Source organism: Vitis riparia, chromosome 6, assembly GCF_004353265.1.
Source record: "Vitis riparia cultivar Riparia Gloire de Montpellier isolate 1030 chromosome 6, EGFV_Vit.rip_1.0, whole genome shotgun sequence".
Taxonomy (NCBI): domain Eukaryota; kingdom Viridiplantae; phylum Streptophyta; class Magnoliopsida; order Vitales; family Vitaceae; genus Vitis; species Vitis riparia.
Window position 1 is genome coordinate 3,485,841 of NC_048436.1, and position 10,870 is coordinate 3,496,710.

Genomic DNA, 10,870 nt, shown 5'->3' on the forward strand with positions numbered 1-10,870 from the left:
CATCCCTCTTTCATGTCGAATAAGCTCATTTCTTCCATGGCAAATAAAATATAGAATAATTACATTTCTATTATTTTGCAATAAAAGAAATATGCAAATAATTTAATCCCTTAATCACAGTTAAAAGAGATATTATTTTGGATAACATTTACTCCCAAAAGGAGGAAATTCTCTAATAGAAAATATTAGCAATTTTAAAAATGCTTTTCACTGACATTCTAAAATTCTTCAAGTCAGCCATAAATTTTTAAAGATGTTTTAATACGGAAAAAATAAATAAAATTGGTGATATTATTTTTAATGTCATAGTGTTAAGTTAGGATTTCATTTATGATGTAAGAAAAAATGGTGGTGCAAAAACAGTATATTAATTACAAAAGATGAGATCTGATTGTCACTTTTCTTTTTTGTTCTTCAAAAAAAAAAAAAAAAAAACTTATGTAGTAAGATTCTATAAAGATAACATTAGTCATTAAACCTTTTCTTATTTTTTTTTTTTTTAGGCATGGAGTTTCCAATCATCTCCTATGCAATTAGGATTGTCAAGATCCAAATTTTCTTTCTAATAATTTGGTTGATGGGTTCCACTGAATGACAGTATGTGCATTCTCACTAGATGATGACAAGACTTTTTTTTTTTTTTTTTTTTTGTGAAAAATTATTATTATTATTATTATTTTTTTAAAGTTGGAATCATAATTTATTTTTATTTATTCTTAAAAAGAAAAACAAAATAAAAAATAAAACCTTAATGTGACTCATTTTTTAAATACAGGACTTGTATAAAAAACTTAGGTAGTGTTTGTTTTTTTACTTAATTCTACATAGAACCTTAATACTTAATAGTATTAAATATTAAGTTGTTTGTTTTTGTAATATTTTATTTCCATTAAGTATTAAAAAGTAAAAAAACCATTGTGTTATTTTTTCTATTTAAAAAAAGCCACATATTTTGGCTTTTTCTATTTAGTAAAAAGTTCATAATAAGTCATGAAAAAGTAAAAAAACAAACAATTTAAATTCTAAAATTAAATGATTTTCAGCAAAAAATCAAAAAAACAAACACCATTAGTCAAAATCGGAGGTGAGGTTATTTACTAGGAAGATACTATTAGGATAGTGCCCTCTAAGTCTTAAAATAGTTTATACTAAATAAGTAAAAGAAATTAAAATAATTAATTAATTAATTATGAATATAAAAAGGAATGATTGGAATATATATAAAAGTCAAAGATAAAAGTATATTACAAAAATCCTAAATGAATAATAAAAGGATTACCGAAAGTGATTTATTAAATTGATTAAAAGAATGACTTGATTATTTTAAAGATTACTACATTTCAAAAAGAATTTATTTACATTAAAAATAATTTTAAATTAATTATTTCAATTTATTCACAAAAAAAGTTTCAACTTATGTATAACAAATAATTTGATTTAATTTAATTTATATTCAATTTCTATTTTTAAGAAAGTCATTCTTATTCATTATAATTAAAAGAATTTAATGAATGTAATTAAAAAAAATTATTTACTTTTTCTAGAAAAAGAATGAATTTTTACCATTGCAAAAGTATTTCAATTTAATTTTTTTAAGAAAAGTGATTTTTTATGAATTATTTAAATGATTTTTTTTTTTTTTTGTAAATTTATCTACAAAAGTATTTCAATTAAATTTTATTTGCAAATAGATTGGTTTTTATTATTTTTGTAAGACTTTTACAGCTTTATTTACAAAAATATTAAATTCATTCAAATTTATTGGTAAAAAATGATTTATTACTGGATTTAAAAAAAAATTAAAAAGATTTTATTTTTGTTTGAAGTAAGGAAAGGTTTTTTGTTTTATTAGAAGAAATTTGAACGCATTATTTGAATTCCATAAAAAAAGATTTCAAACATTTTAAAAAAGGGTTTCAAATTTATTTTAAAAAACATTACAAAATATTTTTATTGCTAAGAAAAAGATTTTAATATCCACTCACAAAAATTATTCCAATTTGATTTTTACTTAATGGAAAAATTTTACTTTTTTTTTTAGTTTTATCTAAAAAAGAATTTTTATTTGAATTCCATAAAAAAGATTTCAAACATTTTAAAAAAGGGTTTCAAATTTATTTTAAAAAACATTACAAAATATTTTAATTGCTAAGAAAAAGATTTTAATATCCACTCACAAAAAATTATTCCAATTTGATTTTTGCTTAAAAAAGAATTTTATTTTTAAAAAAACAATTACAATTTGAATTTTACTTCATGGAAAAATTTTACTTTTTTTTTTTTTACTTTTATCTAAAAAAGAATTTTTATTTAAATTTATTACCTTGAAATAAATAAATAAATAAATAAAATACGTTTACAGGCTTATTTAAAAAGGAATTTAGATTATTTTTTATTAAAAAAAGAAGATTTGTACAATTTTATTTACAAGAATAGTCCAAATCAAATTTATTTACCAAATTTTTTTTTACTTAATTTCAGTAGGAAATATTTATTTAAAAAAAAAAAAGAGTGATTATATCTTTATTTGGTAAAAAGAGTAGTTTTCAATTTTATTAAGCACTTGCAGTTTATTTTAAAATAAATAAATAAGAAAGAAAATTCAATTTTAAATTGGAATATTTTTGGGAATAAAATTATGAAAATGTCCTTTTTTAATAAATTTGAAAACCTTTTTTAATGGTAAATTTGAAATCTCTTTTTATACAATCAAAAGAATTCACAAATTTCTTTTCATAAAATTGAAAACTTTTCCTCAAACCAAATAAAGATAATTTTTTAATCAAATAAAAAAAATCATTTTTGGAAAATTGAAAGGATTGAAGTATCTTTTCTAAATTTTTTTTGTAAAAAATCATTTTCCTATTAAAAATAATTTTTACTAATAAAATTGAATTGATTTTCTTTATTTATAAATAAAATTGTAAAAGTCTTATAAAAATAATAAAATTGAATAAAAATTAATTGAAGTATCTTTATAAAGCTATATATAAAAAAAAAAGTCATTCTCTTTCTAGCAAGAGTAAATAAATATTAATTTTCTTGTAAATAAAATCAAATTGATTTTTAATTTTTAAGAATGATTTTCTTGAGAATAGAAATTGAATACAAATTAAATTAAATCAAATTATTTTTTATACGTAAGTTGGTACATTTTTCTATAAATTGAAATCATCCAAAATCGTTTCTAATTAATGCAAATAATTTCTTTTGAAATTTCTTAAAATTTTGTTGTGACATTTGGGATAATAATTTTTTAATTAATTTAATAAATCAATTTGTGCAATTATCTTACCATATATGTTGTATATTCATGCAATTTAATTTTCATCTTGTCTTGTATATATATTTATTTGTGTCATATTGTCATTGTAACCCTAATTAATTAATTTATCGTCATAGTTCATTCATTTGCTTAGTGGAGACTTTTCTAAGGCTCATAAGGGTGCTAGTCTTATGGTACCCTCTTTATAAGTAATCTGATTCCAAAGTTGGACTCAATTTTCATAAACATTTCTTTTCATTTAAAAATGAGTCATAAGGTTTTTTTTTTTTTTTCTTATTTTATTTTCTTTTTTTAAAAATAAAACTTTTCAAAAATTAATTTTTCATAAATAAAAAAGAGTTTCACCGTCAAAGTGAAAACGCATATGAAAAAAATATAAATGCAATGTTTTTTTTTTTTTAAATAAATTTTAATTTGACTTATGGCTAAATAAAATTAAATATTAAATTGTTTTTTTCCTTACTTAAATTTTAAAACATCTTGTTCTAAAACTTAAGTTAATTTTTTTTTTAAATTATTTAAAAATAATTGTTTTTCTTACTTTTATTCTTAACTCTTAAAAGCAATTTGCTTTAATACTTTTCTAAGTGTATATATATATTACATTAAAAGGGTTTTACAATTTGCATTTTTATTTGCGAATGCTTTTGTTTAATTATTTAATTCTTTAATCCTAGAAATATAAAAAACACTTTTTTTTTTCTTATTTTATTTCCTTGGACTTGTCACTTACTTTTTAAAATTATATCAAGGTTGAACTATTACAATTACTTATTTTGGTTGAGATAATAACCCATGGGAACGACTAATTTGAGGACAAGGAAAGTTTTTCTTACTTTTGTTCTTAACTCTTAAAAGCAATTTGCTTTAATACTCTTTTAAGTATATATATATATATATATATATAACCTTCATTTTTCTATATTACATTAAAAGGGCTTTACAATTTACACTTTTATCTGTGAATGCTTTTGTTTAATTATTTAATTCTTTAATCCTAGAAATATAAAAAACACTTTTTTTTTTCTTATTTTATTTCCTAGGACTTGTCACTTACTTTTTCAAATTATATCAAGGTTGAACTATTACAATTACTTATTTTCGTTGAGATAATAACCCATGGGAAGGACTAATTTGAGGACAAGGAATTAGCAAGTCAACTTGTTTTCTTCCTTTCCCTCCCATTTTTAGTCCAATGAAAACCATTTGGTTAGTAAGTGTTGGCACAAAAGAAGTATTTCAAAATTGACATAAGACTCAACATCTCATTTATCATTCTTATTGAAAATTTGAATTGAAAAAATAAAATCTAGTTATGAATTGATTTTTTTTTTTTTTTTAAGTAGCACCCATGCATTGAATTTTTAATGTACATGTCCCTCAATGTCCTCTAGATAGTGAGGTGGAAGCAAAGGGGCTCATAAGAGAACTTTAATAAGTTCTTAGTAAGAATCTTCAATGATGGCTATGAGAAGTTCTACGGATTCTTAATATATAACTTTAATAAGGTGTCGTGGGTAGCATAATTGTAACTTTTTAGTGACATCCACCTATTAATCATGGCTAAAGTCTTTCCTTGAATGATATCTTAGTAAGAATCATCGTAGGCCATCAATAAAAGTTAGAGTGACAAATCTTGATCTTTTAGTAAATGATTTGGTGGTTGATAAAGCATTAATTTATTGAAGTAACAATACAAAGCCAATCTAGTAATTTAAATTGTTAAAAAAATATTGTAATACAAGAAAATAGGTAAAACATTTTTTATAATTTGATTTCTTTTTCACTAAATAAAATAACTACATAAAACAATAAATAAAAAATCTCACTTGACTATTAATATTACACAACATATTCCTTTAAACTCTTCATAGCTTTTCATTTATTTATTTATTGAAAAAAAAAATGATATAATCATCCATGATTAATTTAATGTCATTAAATTATGGTCACTAAAAAAATGAGCAATGAAGTAACAAAAATATATATATTGGAAAAAAAAAAAAAAAGGAAACAATGATACTACTCACCCATGAACCATATATCATTTGAATCAAATTATTCCTATAGCTCAACAATGAGATGATAAAGTAATTAGAAACATAATGACATCTTTGATTAAAGCATTAATTCAAGCAGGGTTAGGTTAGGTTAGGTTTACGACATTATTTTATTTAGTTAAGTTCACAATTTTATTCCATTTATCATGATTCATGACTCTGTGTTTTCCTATGATTACACTGCTCGTGAAGACTCAAGATTGTTGAAAATTCATCTATGGATAGCATAGGTAAATGCTAGCCCATGGGTACCTCTAAGTGAAGTTTTGATAATAACAAATTATGATTAAGTTTGCTAATGGTTTAAGATCAAGTTGAGTGACCGACATTAATTTCGAAAATCATTTGGAAATATAAATCATTCATCAAAAGACGGAAGAGATGCAAGATCAAGAATGCAATAAGATTATTAAATCTTAGGAAATATATGTAAATGAATGTATTGATGCACTTAGGATATTCATACCAATTCATGCATCCTTAAAAACTCGATTTATGCATTAAAGTTAGATTTTCATTAAAAACCCGAGTTTTCTTATACGAACCTTAGGTAAACTGTTCTAAAAATGACACATTAATATACTTAAAGACCTTGCCTAAGTGTTATAAATGAGAGAAATAGAAAAAAAAAAAAAAAAAAAAGGTTTTTGAGCCAAAATATGTGAATTGGTCAATGAGACTAGTCAACCAATTAGATAACCAATCGAGGACTAGTTGAGGGATACAAAAATCTTCTCTTTTCTAGTGGCTATGCATTCTTGGTCAAGGGTGAGACCTCTCCCAGTTGAGGGGTAGGTCTTCTCGATAGAGGTCCAACAATCACTTGTAGTGCATTTAATGCCCAACGACTAGTCAACTAGATAAACTGGAGCTCGACTATATGAGACCATTTTTTTGGCTTTTTTGGTACCTGAAACTCGAAACCTATAAATAGAGAGTTTCACTTCATTGATGAGAAAGATAACACTTACAATCAATTATCTACCTACCTATTCTTCATTCAAAACTCTCATTTCTTTCATTTGGTACATTAACTCTTCACTTGCATACCATTTAGTGCACCTTGTCATTCATCCTAGCCTTTTCTTGTATTTGAGCATTAAGTGAGCTAGGTTAAGAGGTTTTCAATTTTTCTTAAAGTGATTTAGTGAGTGTTGAAAGTTTCAAGTTGGTAGAGACTTAAATGAATTATGTAAAAGCCCATTGGAGCTGAAATCCAAGTGTAAAACATTGGAAGCTTGGTTAAAACTTCAAGGATAGTGAAACTCTCACTTAGTTAGAACCTTGAGGAGAGTGGTCGTAGGCAAGGGGTGTTGAACCACTATAAAATTAGTGTTTGCTTTTCTTAACTCAATCTCTTTGCTTTTATGCTTTATTTTGCTTAAAATTGTTGTGCTTGAAAAATATTTTCAAAAATCCAATTCATCCCCTCCCCACCTCCCTCTTGGATGTTTCTCTTAATTAGATTAGCTTTATTTTCTCAAAATAAATATTGTGAAATTATGTGGAGCTTAATGACGTTTAAAAGGTGTAAAGTAAAAGGAAAATTGAGACTGAAAAATAAATAAATAATGAAAATTTAAATAGGAGCACTTAAGCTTTATTTCGCCAAAGTCTAAAACTTTTTCAATTTCATCGAGTCCCTAAATTGAATTTGATATATTATGATTTCTAAATTTGTTCAATCCCACCAGGGTTTCTCAATTATGAATATGCCTTATGGTAACGTGTTTTTGAATTGATGTGCCCGAAAGTATAACATCATTATTTTTTATATTTAACTCAATGCTCTCAAAAGTAATATCATTTTTCATTAAGTTTGTAACAGTAAATCACATCCTCTCAAGTTATCAAGGAGTCCACTAAGAAGTACAGAGGTGTTGCATCACAGATATGAGAACAAGTGTAGGTTCAAGTGGAATCTTCTATCAATAATCCTTCATATTTTGATGGAAATAATAATCCTCATTGGAGTAACAATGCAGAGCCACCATGGAACTATGAAGTCTTAGGCTTTGTGGATGGTTTTCCATATAAATCATGTGTCTATTTGTATGATTGATAATTTTTATTATTTAATTAAATATATCCTAACCAAAAAACTTACAAAAATGAAAAAGACAATTATTTAGGAAAATATTAAATGACTACGTATTCACCTTTCCTACCTCTCTTTTCTTTAGGTAGTTTTGTGACATAAAATCCCTCGAACTTTTAATTGTTATAAGAGTAAGAAAATTTTTAAAATCTATTTTTTTTTTTCAATTCTTGTAAAGATCAAGACTCATGGAACCACAAAGAGTGGAATCTTCCACCAATAATCCTTCATATTTTGATATAAATAATAATTCTCATTGGAAAGTTCATATGAAATTCTTCTTAAAGATGCAGGAAAAACATGTTTGGAATTTCATAGAATTTAGATGGGAAACTCCTTTGGATTTCTTAGGACTTCACCTCCTAGGAAATCTTTAAGAACTTTTAACTTGTCAATAACACATTTTGTTCCATGTCTAAGGTATTGTCTTAGTGTTCATCTTTATCCTTTGTGTTATATTGATCTTAGTCCTTAAAGTTTATCTAGTTATATTTATTTTCTTCATAGGACTTTATTGTTAGTGGCTAGCAGTCTTTATTAATTATAGGTCATGGATTTTGGAGGAGTGTTTTTGGTTATGTCCTTAGAGTATATCCTTACTAAAAATTAATTAGCCAACATTAATTATGACTAAGCTTTTAGATCCCATTAAATTTGAATCCTTAGGAAACCTTTAGGTATCTAATGCATTGATTGATGTCCTTTCATTGGCCCTAAGGATCATTGATTTAGGATAACTTGTACTTAATACTTATTAGGATCCTAGGTTCATCATATTCCATGCTTATATTTTGGTGAATATAGAATGCTAACATTTTATTTAATTTTTTAAATTAATTGCAATTGATTCTAGTGGATATCGAGATGAGGTAAATTATATTTTAGTATTCGAATGGAAACAATTTCATTGGAATTTGATGATAGTTGACTTATTTCGATTTTCTTGTAATATAAGGGATTGAATTTTGAAAATTTGCTGTTGAGATAATTGACTTATTTTGTTTTTCTTGTACTATAGTTGACTTATTGTTGTTATTACTAATTAAGCCTTATGATTTTAATGTTGTTGTTTTCATTTTTGAACAATGAATTTATGAAAATTTATCGAATTTAATTTTGTATAGAATTAGATGAGTTATGAGACAGAAATACCAACATGTGGTTGAATTTTGGTTTTGATTTTGGAACTTTGTAGATATATTTTAATTTTCCTTTTATCAAAATGAAGTGATTTTTGTATTCTTAGTTTCATTTTTAGAAAATAATACATTGAAAAAATTAAGATCTAATTTTTCTTGAAATAAGAGAAAAAATAGACAAAAACAGAATATATCTCGGTTATATTCCACATTTTCTTTATGACAATTTTGCTAATTTATGATAAATTCATTTTTTTTTTCTTTTTTTTTTTTTTTTTGTGAGAGAGAGAGAGAGAAAGAGAAAAGAGGTTTGAGCATTATAACAAAACTAAAAATTTAAAATAGAAGACCTAAAAAGTGACTTTTTTATGAAGATAAAACTAGAAAAAAAAAAAATCATATAAGCTAAAAAGTAAACAACTTTAAAAATGTCTTAAATTTTAAAGCAACTTGCTTTAAAAATGAAGTGGAAAAAAAAAAACAAAGACTTCAAAAAATTTTAGGCTTGGGCAATCGAACCCAACCAAATGTACACAAAAGCCTTAAATTTATTTGTAACTCTTTTTAAGAGTATGTTTGGTATTTGGAAATAGAAATGGAAATGGGATAGGAACGAAGATAAATCATAATATCACATAAATGAATGAATTGAAATTTCAATAAAAGTAATATCTGATTTATGAATTTTTTTTTATCGATTTCTTATTTTCATTCTCTAACATAGCATTCTAAACATAAAATGATAAGAAACCGATCGAGATCGTAAGACCCAAATGGCTATATATATATATACCTCTATATATTATAGTCTTCAACAAAATCATTAAACTCTTCCAAAAACATCAAATTATAGCTCAAAGCAACACAAGAAACTTTTGCTAGTCCATGTGGAAAATATGTTGATCGGAATAAGCCTTGTGCTTCCAAGTGGAATACATGATACTAACATGAGTAATGACAATCACAAGAAAATAAAAGGAAACTTAGAAACAAAAGAAGCCAACTAGAAAATGATGAAAGTTTTTAATACTAACTTATATAAGTTGGACATGGCTTGATGGCTTGATTGCTTATGATGCAAATTTGGGATGAGTAAGAATTAGAGGGGTTAGTTTGCCCTCCATATGTGAGATGCTTAATCGCTTGATTAAGTACATATATCTCAAACACAAAATTATGGGAATGCCTTGTGTGGTTTAATTTATAATTTGGAAGATATGTTTTGACCATGCTTTTACAAAGGATAATGTTGCTAAATAATGAGAGGATTTAGCAAAAGCTTTCTAGGATTATTATAATCTTCAAAAAGATTAATAGAATGACAAATAATTGATAGCTAAACTTTATTATTTGTATATCATAAATCTTTGAATTTGATCGATTATTTGTTACTAAATCCACAATCATCTCTGTATATGTATATATCTTATGCCATAGGTTAGTTTCCTTTAAGTTATATTTGGTTCTGAAAAGTATTAAGGAAAAAAAATAAAAAAATGATTATTTATTTATTTATTTATTTGGTTTCACTATATATATATATATATATATATATATATATATATATATATATAAATAAAAAATAATTAAAAAATTTAAATTTAAATTTATTTAATTTTTATATAATAGAGAAAAATAAATAAAATGAATTTAAAGAAACATATAAAAATAATTTATTGAGTTTAAAATTATTTTTTATTTTCTTTTCTTCAAAATTTATGAGAACCAAACATAACCTTAATAAAACACAATTATTTAAAATATCTTATTTTCATATTTAGAATGATTTTGATGATAAAAATCTCTCTAAAAGTGTTTTTTTCGAGAGAATTACTTATCAAATATATGTTTATAAAATATTATAAGTGAATTTTTAATTTTTTTTAAATATTTTCTAAATTTGATCAAATATCATATTTTTATTTTTTAAAAAAATTGTTTTATATAGTAAAAGTTCCCTCTAAAAATACCGTTAAACAAATTTTGTTAGGAATAACAAAATTTTAAAATCTTTCATACTCAATTCTCAACTGAGTTAGACACTTGTCATAGGCTTTTCAATTAATATTTTTTAATCATCACAAGCAACGGTCTCCTCAAATTTCCATAATGGATGGAATTCCAATTTTCATTAAAAAGGAATAGAAAAAAAAAAATTATACCGTTGTAGTGAAATGATTACATGAGTAATCAAGGAGGGAGATTCGGATTTTGAAATTCAAAAATCAGAGTTGTTTCTCAAATTAAAAAAGAAGCATTTTTGGCAAGCATTTTTACCTTTATGCCC